Source organism: Etheostoma spectabile, chromosome 4 (genome assembly GCF_008692095.1).
Source record: "Etheostoma spectabile isolate EspeVRDwgs_2016 chromosome 4, UIUC_Espe_1.0, whole genome shotgun sequence".
NCBI lineage: Eukaryota > Metazoa > Chordata > Actinopteri > Perciformes > Percidae > Etheostoma > Etheostoma spectabile.
In genome coordinates this window covers 6,486,515-6,507,609 of record NC_045736.1, presented here as the reverse complement: position 1 = coordinate 6,507,609, position 21,095 = coordinate 6,486,515, and positions in this window count along the sequence as shown.

The following is a 21,095-nucleotide window of genomic DNA, read 5'->3' as shown; positions in this document are numbered from 1 at the left end:
ATTAAGCCAATGTTGCGCACGCACTTCGATCCGTGTATTCTTTAACATGTACGTCAAAAGGCACAACTCTGCCGTGCCTTTGTACGTAATGTTTTATGCCAGTAATCGTCTCCGTTAGATATCAAACATGAACCAATTAAATCGGATTTACTGTACCTTTGCGTAGCTGACTTCATTACAGCCTACGTTGTAAGCGCAATCCCGCGAAATTCAAAGTCAAATGACCAGCGGTGTCCGCCGATATCACGCGGTGAGGAATTTCTCTAAACTCGATTTTAATTAAAAAAGAAACTAATAGCAAGATGGAGGTCTACGCCAGCCTTATGGACTACTGCAGCAAAAGGCACAATACTCGTTGCATCGTTTCAAACTGACTGGTATGGAAGAAAAGCTGTGGCTTGTGGCCATGCTAACAGTGAGCGGCGGGACCTCTACGGGTCCTGATCTGACAACCTGCCCGCAGCTTTAACCAAGCAGGAAAAAACGTCAGCTCATTTATACCAGCAACTACAGCTCGCACATTTTCCACCCTGAAACGGATAAAAACATCCAGTCGGAAACCGGACCGGCCAGCACGTCTTTCACCCTGCCACTCTGTCTATTGAGAGTAAGACATGCAAACTAACGCCCGTAAAGACGAGTTTTACAATGCGTAATCGACCCTTCGGGAAGCGTCGGATGATTTTTGTACAAATCTACCGATTGGTGTCAGAAACTATTTTGGGCCTAGTGTGATTGAACGAATGCGGCTAGCCATTTGCCTTCATATTCAGTTGAGCAGTGTGTGTTTTCATTGTTGCTGACTGTGACTGACAAACATAATTGGCCGCTGTGCAATATTAGCAAAGATGGTTTCATAACTTTCATTCTGATGCTGGACATGAGAGAGAGAGAGAGAGAGAGAGAGAGAGAGAGAGAGAGAATTTGTCTGAAATCTTAACTTTGCGGGAACACACTGTCATTGCGGTCTTCAAATCAGCTGGTTTTAGAAGTCCTAAGGTCCAGGTATAAACGGTGGGGGGGTCAGGCTTTTGCGGTTGGTCCCCTGAGACTCTGGAACAAGTTACAAGTTAACCGTAGCCTGCTGGTTGCTGTAAAGTGTTATATAATTACATTAGATTGATTTTGATTGATAGATTAATTGGAAATGTCTTGCTATCGACCCGCGTGTGTGTGCCGCGCTTGTGCTAACGTTTTTGATTATGTCCTAAACATAAATTAGGTATCTGTCTTTCATAACTCAGTGCCTACCCTCTTACTGACATAACCGCACGTCACTGGAAGTAAGGGAGCTGTATCTCTTTTATTTTGGTATAACTTTAAGACAAAAAAGCATGTATTTTCAAGTGTTTTTTAAAGGTTAGATGCCCTCAGTTCTGCATTAATTTGACTGAATGTCATTCGGTATCTGATTATCCTAAAGAGAAACACATCTGACAGGGTAGTCTTCGCACAACTTTGGCAGCCTGCCAGCAGTTGTTAATCACACCCAACATATACATACTATTTCAAGTTTGGTTCGCATATTTAAAATTGACTAGTTAAGTAAGTTCACAGTTCCAAAAATGAACTAGTTCATAGTTCTTTTTTCCATATGCGTGGTGCGCTATTATTTTTAACACTGAAACTATGCATCAGATTTCATCTGTCTTGACTCTTTTGATTTTTTTATTTGATTGCACACACCTTGAAAGCTAGCCGGGTGCTTCAGTTCAATGTGCCGTTTCAGGTTACAGTGGATGTGTAGACTGAAGTGGCGATATTCTCTTTGAAAGCCGGCAGGCAAAGTTTGCCAGAAATGTAAGTTTTACCATCCTCATCGTCATAAAACCAAGGGGGCAACCTACCTCTCTAATCGAAGCTCCCTATGCGCCCATTTTGATGCTACCAAGCCATCATCTGCGTTATCATTCCATTGACTGCCATTCATTTTGGCGCCACTTTGACAGAGATAACTTTACGTCTGAAGTGTTTACAGACTCTATATGTCTTTGTTTATTTCTAAAGAACACACACAAAGTATAAAAATGCATTACCTGTGGCTCTTGTTACGGCTCCGTAGCAACGTTTTTGTAAAATTAGGCTAATTGTGTCATAACCTCGCAACTTACTGTCGCACAGTAGAGGAATCACTGTATAGTAAAGGATAACTCGTAGACAGTTTGGACTTACATTGCTGTTTAGGTTTAATTACTAATGTTAACTAGAATTTAGTTAGCAATAATGCCTGTGCATATTTTACCTTCTTACATATACATGTATTACTATACATAACATAATTGATAATAACATCCTTTTAGTAATACCGTACGTATCCAACTCCTTATTTCTTGTATTTCCTCTATTTATATATTTGTGCAACTACAACACAGAGTTTCCCTTCGGGATCATAAAGTATTTCTTATCTGATTCGGATACCTATGCTCTCCGTCTCTGCAAGATTGGGAATGATCGAGATTTCTCTTGGCAAGCTACCAAAGACTTACAACTTTCAGACACGTTGCTCACGTTACATCCAGTCATCAAGCTCAGTTGGAGGCGTCGCAGTACAACTCCAGCCACCACCAGCAAGTACTTATATATCCGTCACTGGTCTCCATCCAGAGCAACGGGATCTGTTGGTCCATTTCTTTAACTCTCTATACATAAAATTTGTTTAATGATGAATATTTAAATGCCTCCATGCTGCTCTGTCACCAACATGCTGTGTCTTCTTCTTTTTTGATTACTACTTTTGTACTATACTGCCACAATGTACAGGAGTATGTAATACTTTAAACGTCAGGGAGTCTAGGCCAAGACTGTATGGTCTAGACCTGAATTAAGTCTAAACAAACAAACAACTATTAATTAATTAATTAATTAATTTAAAACCTAAATTCTTTTCATTAAACCAGTATTATGAAAAAAAAAAAATGAAGCTTCAAGTCTCTTCCTTGTAATGCCCTTTTCTTCTAGTATCACATGTATTGATTGTCTCCTTCCATTCCTGCCAGTGCATTCTACTGTCATAATTTCTCCCACAGACAAAGTAGATGTTTTGCGTCTTCTTTGTCTTGGCAATTCATGCATAAACCATTACCATTCCCAACTATTTGCAAGGTAACATTTAATTCTGTGTGACCTATCTAAGTCGTTATAACCACTTTTTTGGTTGAAACTCAGCGAAGTAACCCTTTACCTGTCACATTCTCTGTATTTCACGGTAGGTTCTAGCATAAACTTTGCCTCCAATCCATGCTGCTTTTTGTTTTGATGATGCATGCAGCGGTTCGATACTGGTGGCTGGTGTTGCCAGATAGGGTGTTTTTTCCACCACATATAAGGCCTGTTACGGTGTTTTTAGCCGTGTTTTTGCTTGGAAGGCTCTATACAAATCTGCACCCTACTGAGTTAAACTGAAGAGCGTGCCATTCAGATGTAAAAATAAAACATAATGGATGAACATAATTTAAAATGGAAAGAATACATACACAGGTAGAAATTTAATATGAAAAATCATGAGTAAATCATTTTATGAGGCCTTTAACAGAAAGGGATAGGGTTCATAATTTTTCTGGATTTACAAGAAGTGCAGTAGTTAAGTTTGTTTGAGTAATCATATTTGTACCTTTTGTTCAAAACTCTTTGCATGTATGTTAAATAGTAAGTCAGTAGAATGCAATGTATGCTGTGTAACCATTGTGATTTTTATTTATTATGCTCTCTATTAAAAGCTTCTTCTTGAAGCCCCTGCACACGTGTAGGCTTATAGATCAAACATTTCCGTCCTATCAGCAAAATTTATTTGGTTTTTGAGGCAGTGAGCTTTTGTCAGCTGAGTGCTCTTTAACGCGACTTTCATCGCCTGACGTAGGTGGGTCTGGCTACAACAAGGATATGGTTCTGATGACGGATCCCTGTGCTGTCCCCTGTGTGGCATGCAGTCTGCTTCATCCTACTGCTGTAACGCACACACACACAAACACCCCACACACCCACCATTACTTTATGCCTCAATTAAAGCTACTTGACGGCTTCTGCCATATCAGCTCAACAGCTTCAACACTATCATCAATATGTGTCAGGTGATTTTTTGAGTTTTTAAAAGACCTGTACCAACTCCACTGGATACAAGTGAATCAGGCTTGCAGTGTGTTACACATTCACATTCACCAAAAAACAGCAAGCATGGCAAGCAGGATTTCTCATAGACCCAGAATGCATTTTGGGCATTTAAAATTTAAAACAGGAACTTCAAAGAGATTTATAATTGTTTATAGGTCAAAACAAAAGTCTGAAAATGACTGAAAAAGGTGTTTGGGGATATTACAGACATACAAAACGCTAAAATATATCTGTTAATGTAGAAGACTACAATCTATTTAGATTGTATGTTTAATGTAGGTGTCAATTTGTTGGCCTCACAACCTCTTGAGATAGAATGCATTTCCAATGTCTAAAATGCATGTCCTTATAACATATACATTTTGGGTTAAACATTTCCAAACATATTTGAAATATGAGAAATGCTGGTTCTGTTACCTGTTGTCCAATAGAGTAGTATGGCAGTTTCCATGTTTGTTTGTTTTTACTTTTAAGTACTTTAACGTACAGTCATTATTAAGCTGCATAGATCACTTTGTCCTAAGGATAATTCCAATTTATTTGAACTTGTTGTATTTTATAGTTTTGCCATCAACTCTATCAGTTTAAATAGCATATGCACAGTACCAAATCTGTATGATGTATTGTACTGTATACAATAAAGATACAATGTCATATTATCTAAAATGATGACCACATCATAATCTTACAGTATACAAGTTGTATCGGAGTACCAACACTCTTCCCTTCCTCCCTCTCTATCTGTCTATCTCTATCTTTCTCTCACGCTGGCATTCCTCTTTGTTTCTAGTGAGTTGTTGCTGCCTTGACTAACAGTCAGCACAGGAATGAGTGTTGTCTTTTGCAAATGGTTTATGCTAATAAATTTCCCAAAGCCAAGTATTAGACAGCAATTCATACTGATGAAGCGTGGGGTCTGCCTTGAGAGAACATGTCTTATCTTGGAATATTTGTTATTACAAAAGTCTGTTCATTCAGTGGGTGACAACTGAGGACAAAATGTTTGTCGACTGGTCATCATAAAGTATTCTCAACCAAACCGGGCCAAATGCTGCCTGTGGATGCGGGAATGTGAATCTGCTCTGTTGTGCCCCGTCAGACAAAGAGCGGGCCAAAGCCTCAGCAACTCTGGGACATACTAAGCATCTGGTGACAGATCCGTTGGGATGCATGACCACTCTACACTGGGCTCCTGTGTGTGGGATCCTGCATAGATACATGATGTGTTTTTACTGTCACCTTAGTGCACACCTCAAATTTGTGAGGTCCCTGTCCTCACTAGTAAAACCTGCTTGTGTGCGCTATTCCAAACAGCTATATGTTTAATTGTGTGTAGGGGCCTGCAAAGCACAAGTGTCTTTTTTTCTCCCCTGTCACATCGCCTTTGTTGTGTTTGTTGCTAGCTTGTAGCTAAGCTAGCAGTCATTTCAAACATATTGGAGATATCTATGATTGTTTGATTGCTAACGTTAGCTCTAATACCATTCCAGTGACAACCTTTGTTGTGTTTGATGCTAACTTGTCGCCAGCAGTGAACCAACTTCGTTATAGGGTCCATTTTTACTGTGTGACAGTACAGAATCTCTCGTTAGCATCTTGGAGGCTTCTTGTTGTGACTTACATCTGCACTCGTCTCACACGTGACAACGCGACTGTCCATTAGGTTTACATGATTGCTTAATGTGAAAAAAGCTTTACATGAAACATGCCATCTGCTTTGAATTACTTTTTTTGTTTTAGTGCCCACCTGCACTCATTCCCACGCCAAGTAGAGAATTCATTTCAGGTTATTTCACTTACTTTCATTTATAACCTTATTTCTCTTCTCACTCACCTGAGGTGGGTGGTACTCAGTTCCAAATTAGTCCATACAGATGGCACCATTCAGAATTTAGCAACTTTCTATTAGACACAATTGTTGTTTTGTCATCAGTCATTCAACCACACCCACACATTCCTGATGCAGATTAACCGAGTTTTGAGAGAAAACTCTAAATAAATATACATATGTTTATAGTTATGAAGAATACTTAAGTGATTAAACCTTATTTCTCATATGACTTTAAATTCTCCTCTACACCAGGTGAATCTATATTGTAATACCACATCTAGACAGTGATTGTTTCACAACATTTGATTTGAACAAAGCTGGAAAGATTGTTTTGCAGATCTGTAAAACAGCAAAAGACTGCACCAAATGATAAAATATTTCAGCAGGAAGAATTTACTATCAATGTAAATTAGGTAATTTGTAAGCAGCTAACGTTTTTTGACAACCAGCAACATGATCCTTTCTTAGATATGAGCAGCAACAAAGAAGAACTCATCCCTTTTCTCTTAGAAGCTCCATGTAAAAAACACATTAGACCTTTGTGTAATGGAAGTAACACAACCTAAGGCATGAACGGAATTCACTGTTTGTTTAGTGGATAAAGAGCACTGCCGGTGCTGCTGGCTACAACAGGAGGTGGTGCAGAGTTCAGCTGTAGGTTAAATTACCTGAAAGACCGACCTGAGACCTGAGAGGAGTGTAACGGGCTGAGAAATAATCATAGGAGGGACACATAAATGGTTCTAAATAGGCCACCTTTGAAAACGTTTAATTCAACTCAAATTGATTTAATTTATAGTTTCAAATCATAACATAAGTTATTTCAGGACACTGTTTAGACTACACTCTATCATTACCAGACCCCACAGTTTCCCCCACAAGAGAAGGCATTTAGTGTGCGGCAAGAAAACTTAACACAATGTACACACGGCGGAAATCCACTTGTGGGTCGGGGGGGTAAGGACCCCCCATTTGAGCGTTGTCCCTCCCTAAATATCATTGAAACCCTGCTGTGTATTAAAATAATTATACTTCAAATAATTGAGTAAGTAGTAAAAATACAAAATTGAACAAAATAGCTTTGCCAGCCTACTAACTGGCGTTCTACAACTAACTGTTACACATATCCTATACAAATCACTTTTGTATTATAATTGTGTCGCTTTCAATGATTAAGCTTGAGATATTTCATGTTTATTGTCCTCCCACTGTTAGATGAATTTACCTCAATGGTGTAACAGGCAGAAACCTCAGACAAAATCGGCTCCGGTGGTGTCCATCTGCTTCAAACTGTTGGGGGGCAGATGTCAAATATGTTTTTTCTGTTTCAGAGGGGACATTAATTATTTCAAAAGTTTGGTAAATGTTCTTATCTGTGGAGTTTTAAATGCTCCAACAGAAGATGCCAACAATGTTAACAATCGGGGATCGTCCTGATGGTTTTCCTCTTCTTTGAGTTACCCCAATAAACCTATTTTTTTTGACAAAACTTCTTATCTAGTGGGATCCAGTAAAAACAACAAATAACAAAAGTTTTGATCAAGAGTGTAAATATAAGAGATCTTTGGATACAAATCAGTTTGGACAGAAATGGAAAAATGTAAACCAAACTGTTCAGGATCGATTGCAATTCAAACTGCAATATTTGGGTAATAACTTTATAAAACCTAACTCTAAATTTGAAAAGATAAAATACAGAACAATTTGGAAACTTCCGAATCAATAATTAAGAAAATCAACTCCTCTAGATGCTTCCATAACAGAAATGAACTGCATAAGAGCATCCAGATTTTTACCAAGTTTTCTGTACCAAATATCACATACCCTGCACACTCTTATAGAGCGGACTTATAGAAGAAAGGAAGGTCTATGCTTCCTTGATTTTAGAAAAGATTGATTATGGGTCTATCACCCTTCGAGGGGCATCGGAGGAAAAACATACAATGTGATGCATTGTACTAATACAAATGTGCAGTTAATCACAGTTAAACACAACCCCTTTTTCCTCTGACTCGAGGGGTTAACCTGGGATGTAACATCAGTCCGATGACTTGGCAAACCATTGAGCCAATCTGCATCACTTGCCCTCTCCTGAATAAGACAGATATCAAAGGTCTCTTTTTAGCTGATGACCTGGTGTTGTTGTCTCCAACTTAAGAAGGTGAACCTCCCCATCAGTTCAGTGAGACCTAAGCCCTAGCTGTTAACTTAGAGAAGATACATGTATGATTTTTCCGAAGGAGTCCAGGAGCAGGAAAATGTACATATTTTTAATTTGGACACTTCTAATTACAGAACATAAAACGACACATATCCCGGCTGTATGGCAGTGAAATCTGGGGCCAAAATATCTTATCAAAATTGACCAAAATTCAAAATTTAAAATGAGACTTATTGACCCCCAGTTAGGAATGCACAATTAATCAAATTTTAATCACAATCACAATTTTGACTTCCCACGATCAATTTGCGTGATCTAGCGATTTTTTTTAAATGCGTCATTTCATAGAATGCTACGGGTTTTTTGCATAGCGCATACACAGAAAGACTCAGCAGTCTTGCTGTAAACCAGGGTTTTTGGTTGTTGTATGTGCAGAAGGTTTTAGTCAGGACGCACATGTCCTCACAAAAGCTGATGTGATGTCACGGTGTCGTTAGTTTTGTCCAGATCAGGCTGCACGCCTCAAAAACACTCCAATCAGCAGGCCTGTAAATCCAGCTTTGACTCGTTGGTCCATCTTTTCACACTCTTTACAAAGGTTTAACAGATTTTAGATTCTGCCTGTATGTTGGAACAATTGAACCAGACAGTGATCAGAGAGTCCCAGGATGCACGTGGGACAGAGCAATAGGCGTCCTTTAATGTAGTATAGCAGTGGTACAGTATATTAGTGTCCCGGTGGGACACTTAATATGCTGTCTATACTTTGGGGTTCATGGCCGGTGCAGTAACGCCTAACTAACACAGGCCTGAGTTGGATGTAGACGGCGACCAGAATGAACGAGGAAAACTCCCGCGGTGATTAAAAGGGTTTGCAGTTAATGAATAGTGACTCTAAGTGGGGGCTGCAGGATTTTTCCAAACTGTGACATCTGTGCACCAACCTTCGTTTATGTAGAGACAGAGTCCGCCTCCCTTTGTTTTCCCTGTGAGCTCCAGTACGCAATCCGCCCGGTAAAGATTGAATCCCGGAGAGAAAGTGCGCTGTCCGGATGCGCAGAGTGAGCCAGGATTCGGTAAAGCAAAGGCGGCAGATCTGCAGAAGTCTGAGTTAGTTCTGTTGAGGAGCAGCAGTTCATCCATTTTGTTGGCCAGAGAGCAGCATTCGCCAGGTGGATGAGGGGAGCACAGTGCAAAAGCCCAGCTTCCTCAGTTTTAACAACGCGCCGGAACGCTTCCCTTGTCTCGGTGGATCCCATAGGAGCTGCTGCGCCCCCACTACTACTTTTGGAAAGTTCCAGGTTCGGAAATAGTGGTGGAAAATATGAGGAGTTGAAAGTCACACAATTGTAAGAGCTCATCTCTGGTAAATGACCAGAGAGTGTTGGCAAAAACAGACAAATAACAAAAAACACGAAAAGCACAATGGAGCGTAATCCAGAGGTGCCTTTCTGCCGCGCCATCTTTGTGTAACAAGACCCAGACAGCCTCGGACCACAACACCCCCGTTACAAATGTTTGGGCTTGTTGAAACAAACCCATCTAAAACAGAGTAAATTTAAATGTTAATTTGACCCTAAATAAAGAACACAAATAGACAGGTTACCTGATTACGTTGAAAGTATCAGGTTAAGAAAATACGGCGGTGTAAAGACTTTGTGAACACAGTACAGCTATAGAGACCAGCCACCGCCTTGAACACGTTAACACTTTTTTTTACTATTATTTGAATAGGCTCATTTTTTTGCGAAAATCTAAAATGCCAAATTGTAATAATCTCCTCACAGATGTTCAAAAAGGCACACATGCCAGGGCTTCACATTCTCACTAATTACCCTCAAAACCTCATGCACACTAAAAGTTGTACTTGTTAAATATGTGCTTCCTTTCCACTGCAAAAAATCAGTATACAAGCCTGCTGCCCTGTGTAATTTTCCAAACTGAAGCAATTATGTGTTGGACAAATTAACCAACCTTTCTCTTTATTCCCAATGAGGCTGTTGACATCAGCTTGATCTGCAGGACTGTGTGCTTATTCATCTTACAGAGTTTGGGATCTCACTTCAAAGGGAAGCTCAGTGCTTCCTCATTCCTGGTGAGTTATAAACCTGCAATAACCTGTCAAATTATGTCTATTAAACCTGAATGAGGAGGCGTGAGAACTTAATGACTTATTATGTTGGTTGGATCAGTGAGGGAGGTCTATGAAGACATTATCATTTAAGGAGACAGCCTGTATTTGCCCAAAGATACAATGAACAGCATGGACCAGTGTTTAACATCCTGATATAGAGTATCCGTTTGCTTCTAAAAGACCTGTCACCCTCCCTCTTCATTTCCACAAAACCTTCTCCAGGTTACCCCTGTCCACCAAACTAAAGCTATACGCGCTTACTTATACTGTTTACAGTCCTGTCATTTTAGTTTATAAAGTACTTGCTGTACTTGTCAGATTGAGTAGGTTGTTTCTAGCAGTTCTTTGGCATTAAGAGGTAATGCGCAGGTGTGTTGGTAGATTGGCGCTCTAACTGTGCGATGCGACGTTAAGTCTATGACTTGCTATACCTATTACATCTATAAAAATAGTGTAAGGATGGCGATGATAGAGCTGTGGAGGCAGCTAACGTCACTAACGGAGTATTTACAGAGGCAATCAAGGAGGTGCGACGTTTCAACAGTGAAGCCGTATTGCTGCATTAGCACTGTTCCGGTGTTTGCACGGTAACCACGTAGCAATAGCATCTGACAATGTGACACAAACAACCTAGCTCTGGGATCTTCCCGGAATCCTCTGTTCTTTTTCCCCACATGTTTCCTTGGTTCAAGGAGGCTCCAAAATCGTGTTTGCAGCTGCACTGTGGTCCTGCTACACGTCCTGCGATGCCCTGTTACATCCTGTGCTTTGCGGTGCCCTGCTTTGTCCTGCTGTGCTTGTCATGCCACATAGTGTCCGCTATGCCATGAACTACATTGGGGTTTAAAGTTTGGGCTTCAGGCAAAAATTGTATTATTGTGCTAAAGAAGCCAAGAAAAGATGGAATCTCTCAAAAACCATCAATGACAGATTAGACATTCGTAGTAAATGTCATAAAATTTAGATTTTATTTCTATCATTTACACTTTCAATAACAGAACAAAAAAAATGACGTCTGCAAAAGTTTGGGCAACCTGCAGAGTTAATATTTGTACTGCCCCTTTGGCAAGTATCAAAGCTTGGAAACGCTTCTGGTAGCCAGCCATGGTCTTTCAATTCTTGTTTGAGGTGTCTTTGCCTATTCTCTTCATTCCAAAAGTCTTCCAGTTCTTTGAGATTTCCGGGCTGTCTGTCACGCCTGCTCTTTTAAGGTCTATCCATAGTTTTTCAATTATGTGTGAGTCAGGAGATTGTGAGGCCACGGCAAAACCTTCAGTTTACGCCTATTGATGTAACCACCATGAATTTTGAGGTGTGTTTAGGATCATTATCCAGTTGTAGAACCCCTCCTCTCTCACTACAGCTTTTCACAGATGGGCATCAAGTTAGCGGCCAAATTTGCTGAAATTTCATTGAATCCATTTTTTCCTTCAACTCGTGAAATGTTCCTGTGCCACTGGCTGCAAAACAACCCCAAAGCATGATTGATCCCCCTCATACTTAACAGTTGGACAGAGGTTCTTTTCATTAAATTCTTTGCCCTTTCTCTACAACTTACCTTTGCTCATTCCGGCCAAAAGTTCTATTTAACCTCATTGGTCCACAAACTTGTTTCCCACAATGCATCAGGCTTGTCTATATGTTCATTTGCAAACTTTAAACGCTGTTTTTGTAGTTAGGACATAGAAGGTTTTCCTTCTGATGCTCTTCCTGAGACCATGTTTGTACACGTATCTCTTTATAGTGGAATGGTGAACCACAACTCCAGTGGTCTGCCAGGTCTTTCTGGCTGGATCGTGTAGTAAACATGGGATTTGACTTGCTTTTCTCACAATCAAACGAGCTGTTCTGTCTGATATTTTTCTTGGTCTTCCAGATCTTGCTTAAACTTTCACTGTTCCTGATGAATGTCATTTCTTAAATACATTCCGAACAGAGGATATTGGCATCTGAACGCTTTGCTATCTTCTTATAGCCTTCTCCTGCTTTGTGAGTGTCAACTATTTTCAGTTTCTGTTTTCTGGACAACTGCTTATAAGAATCCATGGTGCTGTTTGTTGGGGCAAGGTCAGATGAGTCTGACATTTAAAACCTAAGATTGACATCACGTGGTCTTTCCAGACTATGGAGAACAATCCATGACACTGTTAGGTCCAGCTTTCGAAAGGGGCAGTGCATGCTATAAACTCTGCAGGGTGCCCAAACCTTTGCAGACACCATTTTTTTGTTTTTTTGTTATTTTTAAAAGTGTAAATGATGAAATAAAATGTAACTTTTGTGACTATTAATATGAATGTCTTATCTGTCTTTGATGACTTTTGGAGATTTTTTCCATCTTTTCTTGGCTTCTTTATGCACATTAACACAAATATTTACCTGGGTGCCCAACTTTCAAACCCCCTTTACCACAAAACACCTATTTTTCCATTACTGTTATTGACACACTTCATTTCCAACCCAACCGGCCCGTCAGACACCGCCTACCAAAGCCTGGGTCTGTACGAGGTTTCTTCCTAAAGAGAGTTTTTCCTCGCCACTGTCGCCCTGTTGCTTGGTTTGGAGGGAACTACAAGAACTGTTGGGTCCTTGTAAATTATGGAGTGTGGTCTGTAAAGTGTCTCGAGATATTCTTGTTATGAATTGATACTATAAATGAAACTGAAATGAATTGCATTAAACTGAACAGGTCCACATGGCAAGTTATCCCTGAAGCTCTCTGCGGACTAGCACGCTGCCAAACCCGCTGGCGCGCTCTGACTGCTGCTGCGGCGCAGAGATGAGAGCCCACTGGCTATCATGTACTGAAGTTTTGTCCAAAAAGCCCTTCTAGAGAGAATGGTTTAAAGCCCATGTTGCAAGTTAACCACCACTGTTGATTATTGGGTACAAAAAGCACTCAAGATATGTATATCATTTTTAAAAATTGTCTCCAAATAGTTTTAAAAGTTATTTTTTGGTCATTTTTGGTATTCGCGGGTTTTGAGTCAATTCGGCGATGACGTCACTCAAGGGAGTTAAGTCTCAGCTGGCACTAGAAACTACAGTGACTGACTGGGATGAGGAAGAGGGAAAGGCCAGCAGCCGAAAAATTACAAACCTGACAGACGTGAGAGGGCAAATGAGAATTGTCAAGATTGTGGGAAGTCCTCCTTCATTTATCTCCTTTATTTGCAACGCAGCAGTGCATACATGACTTTACTTTTTTCTTTCAGTGAATAGCAGCGAGTGAACTGTCAACGTTTTCTCTCGTCTAGTGACCGGGATCATGTTGTTAGTTCAGATAAGTACTGTTACACTTATCTGATATAAGAATAAAGGCATCCCCGAGTGTTATTTCTAAGTGTTTACCTCTAACCACCGGTGAAAACGGTCGCTGTTTGTCCGGTGCTTGTGTGTGTGGCGCGAGCTGCGGTGGAGAACAGGTGCGTAGGCGAGTAGCCTCCGGTCGGGAAGCTCATACCGCGCACACTCAGGCTACTCTTCATTTATTTTTAACGTCATAATGAAATATGTCCAGTTCTCAGGGAAAGAAACGATATGCGTGGTCTCCATTTCAAAACATCACTGCAGGTTGATTGTGGGCGACAACGCCGTCGTGGTTAGCTACCGAAACTCTACTGCCGAAGTTGCTGGCTACACCACTTACACGTATCCACTAGCATCCGTACAGGCTAACTCAGGGGCTGCCAACTCTCACGCATTGGCCGGGAGACACACGCATTTGACAGGTTTCACATACGGCACACGCCACAACCCCGATTTCTCACGCTGAAGTGTCCAGCCGGTCGGTTCAAATTTCGAAAAGATGAGTTTATCTATAGATCTACCTGTTGACCACTTTGGATAGACATGCTTTCAGAGACTGTGAGGGGGTTCATGAACGTCCCTGTCTGTGGAATTTTCAAATTGTCGCAAAATGAGAACATTTTTTCACGAGCCATCCCAGTGCCTTCCCCCGCTTCAGGTATGAGCTCGAGTATTACAGACCGTCTGTCCGCTTGTGTCCACTCTCTCGTCACAATAGAGTGAGCAGCGCGGCTGGAGTGTAGCAACTTCAGTTCATTGTAGGGACTCGCTCTGCTGTGGGGCCATGACGCTTTGCATCCATGTGTAGACCTCCGATAAGCAGCGTACGCCACCTCTAAACTCTGTCAGAGACCAAGACCAAATGGCCTCTGCGTCTGTCAACGGTCTGATGAGATCTACCATATCAGCGGAGCAATGACATGCACAGAGAGACATATACAACTCTCCACATCTCGGACAACAGAGATGGGAGATTATGTGCACAAAGTTGTAAATATGAGCAGAAATCTGGTGAAACACACCTGAGCTATACTAGCCTATATAACATAATATATATATATATTATATATATATATATATATATATATATATATATAACGATACTGCAACGTTGGGCCACTATTGGTGACATCTCTAACCTCTGCATCTCTAAATGTAACTGTAAATAATTAATTTGATGTTTTTTAAAATGACAAATAGTCTTTATTTTCACAAAAAGTAAAACAGTAGTGGGCGAGGATGACAGCCACAACTTACTGAACATTGGCACAAAGGTTAAGGAATAGACACTTATGTAACTCAGTGGTTTCCATTCTTTAGAATCGTGGTCTAAGTTGATCCCTCAACATTAATTTAACTTTGGGTCCGGTCCCTACACCAGGGACCCCTGGACCTGTTCACCACAGACCAAATCTTCTCAGCTGTTGCTGACATATGCTACTGTCTCTTCTGTTGGTTCACTGTTGGCACATTGTGTGGTCAGTTCTATATAAAGAGTTAATAATGTAATGCTGAATGCCCTAAAACTGTTGATACAACAACACAAGGCTCCTAACCCTAAGTTTTGCACATATCAGGAAGACTTGATTTCTCATTTTTTTTGCAAAAACTCTCCAGCAAGTGCCATTTAATGGTTTATTTTTTTCAAATTTTTTTTCCTGGGGGGCATACCCCAGACCCCCCTAGGGAGTCATCCATCCCCCATATACCAAATCCATTTTAAACCCTAAAGATAAAGACCAAAAGAAATTGCTTTTGTACGCGCAAAATATGGGTTGGCCCCCCCAAATCTCACTCCAAGGTTTTTGGAAAAGTTGGCAGCCCTGGCTAACTATACCAGTTAGCTTTGTGTGTAACGTAAAAAAAAACCCCCCATCTCGTAGGAACGATGCTTACATTCCATTCAACACAATTATGGTACAAAAGGTGCACTATGCCACATGTATGATGTTGACACATGGACGCATTATAGCACACCAAAGGCTTCGTAATATTTACTACAGGCAGGCTAACGTGTTGTGCTAATCCGCGGCGTAGCGTTAGCTAGCTTTAAACTTTGAAAGCGAACAAACATCCCCTGTCTAAGCTTGTTTCACTTTCAGATCTTTGATTCTGGTTACGTCCGTCTTTGAAAAATCTGCCCCCTAACACGGACAAATTGTACCCACCTTCCTACCTATAGCTAACCTACACTAGCTACTCGCTAGCTATACCGGTATGCTAGCTAGTATCTATCTTCTCTCTCTCTTTAAATATCTCTGTCAATACTGTCTATCTGTCTAATGTCTAGCTATAGCTATATATGTATATGTCTGTATTAATCTATAATCTGTTGCTGAACACTCTTCTTACCCTGTTGTCTTCTATCTCTCTCGTAACTCTCATGGTCTCTCTAAGCGTGCTTCCTATCATCTCCCTTTGTGACGTCATGCAATGCATGTGGGAGAAAAGCAAACCACTGTAAAATATGACCTACTTTTTCATTTATTTATGTACGTGTACTTTTCCATATCATATACAGTGGATAACAGTTTGACTGTTTTATACCAACAATCAAATAGTGCAAATTCTTGTAAAATTAAACCTGCCAACATGGGCTTTAATACAGGGATTAGAGACGGGCATCGGTTCTCCCTAGGTGCACACATACCGGCTGCAGTCGATGTTGGAGGTTGACATCTCAGCCAGTATTAGCTATTTGTCCTCTGTAGTGGGAGTTTTATTGTCATTTTTTATTTTTTATTTGGACTCAAAGTTGACGGTCTTCTCTCTCTTTTGTCTGCTGGTTCCCCTTGTGAGTCAGCAGTATGAAATGTAGCGCACAGAACGATTAATGCATTCTTTTTGTATCTTTCCTCATCGAGTTTCCAATTACAAGTCAATGGAACGCAGCATTAACGTAATGTGAATTATTTAGGGATGACAACATATGTTTTAGCATCAACATTGCGAGTGTGCGCAGGCGCGATATTCACATCGCAGGACGTTACGATGTTGACGCCAAAACTTTTTGGTTTGCTTGAATGAAAATAAACTTCCACCGTGTTCACCTTTTCCATGATTATTACCGACCGACTCTTCCAATAAGACAGTAGCCATGGGCAGCTTGTGTATGTACGTTAGTCCAACGGGGTTTATTGTTATGCGAAGTGAAGCTCTCCGTGTGTAGAAGTGCAGCAGCTGCCGCTGACACAGTGATCGCATAGTTTTGATGGTAGTTAGTGAAGCTCCATAGTCAGTGTTTTATGTCCGTGCAAATACTAACTAATCACTTGATTAATGCAACATATTACACTCCTGTCCATTTCCCCCGCAGAAAGCTGCTACACAGCCGGTGTGTAAAGCTAATATAGTTAGCTTAAGAAACAAGCAAAGCTGCTACCACTAGGCTAAAACTAATAAAGTTTCGCATAAAATCCAAGGGTCCATCTGTCCACAACACACGGTTCGGAGCCGCGACGCTGGAAACGTACACTAATCTACTACAGAAGTCTGTGTCTATCTAACGAATCATTTCCACTGATTTAAATGTTCTTGGATACCAGACACTCCCTGCAGATATATTGAAAAATTTAAAATGTATTATTTCCACATAGAGCTATTTGTCATCTTTAAATACTTTTTTTTTATATTGCAATATATATCACAGGGGGAAAAAATATGCAATTTAGATTTTTTTTAATATCGTGCCGCCCTTAGGTATTGTTGTATTATGTTGTAATTATTGTTAAGACGTAAAATGTTATGCTGTATTTCTATATCTATTTGTTACAATATGATTATGTGAATTAGGGGCAGGACCAATAAGCCAATTGCTTCCGTTTCTTGAACTAATCCTTTTCAGTTTTTGTTTAGATTCTTGATTGTTGTGTTTTTATTTTGGTTTTAAATTTTATTTTGTTTGTTTTTCAACGATTGTTGATTTATTTTGTTTTTATTTATTTATTATTTTAGGACAAACACATTGATGAACATATACAAATAGACATAAAAATGCCAGATGGTAGCCAAGGTCTAATTTCCATTTGTAATCCCTAGCCAGTTGAAGTTACATAAAAAATTGCAAAAGATCAGAATATAACTTTGTAATAAACAAGAGAAAATTATTAAAACTGACAATTTATTAGCAGGTGCTAAACAGACCAAATTCCATAGTATGCTCTCCTTGCTAATATAGAGCAGCATATGTACGTGCAACATGCATGTTTGGATGTCTAAGCTAGGGCTGCACAATTATCACGATTTTGACTTCCGCGATCACATTTTTTTTTTTAAAGCTTCATTTCATAGAACGCTCCGTTTTTTTTGCATTGCACATCTACCGCTTCCGCAGAGAAGGAAGTAACGAAGTACAAACACTTCGTTACTGTACTCAAGTAGATTTTTCTGATATTTTTACTTTACTTATACGATTTATTTTTTGTGGCGACTTTTACTTCTACTTCTTACATTTAAAAATTGGCTCGTACTTTAGTTTTTTGTAAAGAGATTCTCATATTGAGTAGCGCGACACGCGCCTCACACCGCAAGCCGAAGTCCGTAGTCGTATAACTCATTTGTCAGGTCACTTACAGCCTGTATTGGTATATAGTGTCTTCAACATTTAAGTAAGTTAGCTATGATTTGGTGTGTTCTTCACCTGTTAGCAGTGACGGCAGTCAGGGTAGCAGGGCCTACCTTGCCAAATTTCAGATAAATGTTTATTAAATAAATGTTTATAAACTTGAATTTGTATTTTAACTGTTTATTCTTGTGATTTAAATGTGTTTGTTCCAATTATTTAGACGGTACGACGACAAATGTGCAGTTACGCATGATCAACTGAAAAAAGCAGAACAGCAGTGCCTTTACTGCCCGTTCAGCGATTAGCCATGTTGCGCATGCGCACTTCGATCCCATTCTTTAACATGTACTACGTCAAAGGGCACAACCTGCCGTGCTTTGTCGTAACTGTGTTTTATGCCAGTAATCGTCTCCGTTAGATATCAACATGAACCAATTAAATCGAGATATTACTGGCCCTTTGCGTAGCTGACGTCATTACACCAGCTACGTTGTGAACGCAATCCCGCGAAATTCAAAGTCAAAATGACAGCACGGTGTCCGCCGATTATCACAGCGTAGGAACTTCTCTAACTCGTTTTAATTCAAAAAAGACTAATAGCAAGTGGAGGTCTACGCCAGCCTTAGATGACTACTGCAGCAAAAGGGACAAATACTCGTCGCATCGTTTCAAACTGACTGGTTGAGAAGAGATGTGGCTATGGTGGCCGTGCTAACATGAACGTTGGACCTCTACGGGTCCTGGATCTGAACAACCCGCCCGCAGCTTTAACCAAGCATGAAAAACCGTCAGCTCATATATACCGGCAACTACAGCTTCGCACATCCTCCACCCTGAAACGATCCAACTCCAGTCGGAACCGGACCGGGTCAGCACGTCTTTCAGCCCTCGCCGAGTCAGAGACTATGCCAACTAAAGCTCCGTAAAGACGAGTTTTACAACGCTGTGATCGACGCCTTCACGAGAAAGCGTCGATGGATTTTTATGTAAAATCTACCGATTGGTGGTCAGAAACTATTTTTGGGCTTAGTGTGATTGAACTAATGCTGCTAGCCATCTTGCCTTCTATTCATTGAGGCAGTGTGGTGTTTTCATTGATCTGACTGGACTGACCTACATTAGCCGCTGTGCAATAATCAGAACTAGATGGTTTCATAACTTTCTGATAGCATTCTGAATGCTGGACATTAACGTGTGTGGTGTGTGTGTGTGTGTGAAGAGAGAGAAGAGCAAGAGAGAGAGAGAGAGGAGAGATAGAGAGAGAAAGAGAGAGAAGCAAAATAGCCACCCCAGTATTGTTTCTAAATCTAACACACTGTCATTGCGCTCTTCAAATCACTGGTTTTAGAAGTCCTAGGTCCAGGTGTAAACGGTGGTGAGTCGGCTTTTTGCGGTTGGTCCCCCGAGACTCTGGAGCAAGTTACCCCCCGATATTCGCACTGTTACAGATGTGGCTCTTTTTAGGTCCAACTCAAGACAATATCTGTTGAATCAGGCTTTTAATACGTAATCTGTGGTGGGAGTTTCTTCTTTTTGTTTTCTTTGACACCTTTTCTTGATTTTAGTGTTCCTATGTTCACTCTTTCTATTGGATGATGTCATTATACCTCATTCTGTTAAGCACCGTAGCCTGCTGGTTGCTGTAAAGTGGTATATAATTACATAGATTGATTTTGATTGATAGATTAATTGAAATGTCTTGCATCGACCCGCGAGCGTGTGTGCCGCGCTGTGCCTACGTTTTGATTATTAGCCTAAACAATAAATTAGGTAATCTGGCTCATAACTCAGTGCCTACCCCTCTTACTGACATCACCGCACGTCCTACTGCCTGTTAGCTAGGTTGCACTTGATTCTTAACACTTTCACCAGCTTTATTCGCATGAGTTTTTTTTTTTTTTTTTTTTGTTACCAAACTAATATACTGTAATTCAATTGACAAGTGGATGGAAACTAGCTAGAGAAAGGTTGTCTCCGTCTGTTGTTTTAACAGACACACCTGGGGCAAAGTTGGAAACCAGAATCAGCTTTAATACAGTCCCAATCTAGCCCTCAATTTCCATCATTTCACTGGAGTTATCTTTATTATTGTTTACGTCATCAATACCATCTCATCTAAATGGATGGGAATTATCTACTGTACGTTCATTTTGACGCACGGACTAATCCACTCAACAGATCGGCATTCTGCTTAATTCAAGCAAATCATTGCGGCTTGAATGGGCGCTATACACATAGTAGTACTACCCATGCTTGTGTTGCAGCTACTATGCTAACGTTTGCAAATAGTAGTATACTACTATGTATTATGGATGCGACAGATTGCAAATGAGACTAAAACAAGATCCAGAGATTGGCAGACAAGCAGCAGACTTCCATCAGTCAGTAATCGTCTCCGTTAGATATCAAACATGAACCAATTAAAATCGAGATATTACTGTACCTTTGCGTAGCTGACTTCATTACAGCAGCTACGTTGTAAGCGCAATCCCCGCGAAATTCAAAGTCAAAATGACAGCGGTGTCCGCCGATATCACAGCGGTAGGGATTCTCTAAACTCGATTTTAATTAAAAAAAAGAACTAATAGCAAGATGGAGGTCTACGCCAGCCTTAAATGGACTACTGCAGCAAAAGGGACAAATACTCGTTGCATCGTTTCAAACTGACTGGTATGGAAGAAAAGCTGTGGCTATGTGGCCATGCTAACAGTGAGCGGCGGGACCTCTACGGGGTCCTGGATCTGAACAACCTGCCCGCAGCTTTAACCAAGCAGGAAAAAACGTCAGCTCATTTAATACCAGCAACTACAGCTTCGCACATTTTCCACCCTGAAACGGATAAAAACATCCAGTCGGAACCGGACCGGGCCAGCACGTCTTTCAGCCCTGCCACTCTGTCTATTGAGAGTAAGAGACGATGCAAACTAAAGCGCCGTAAAGACGAGTTTTACAATGCTGTGATCGACGCCTTCACGAGGAAGCGTCGGATGGA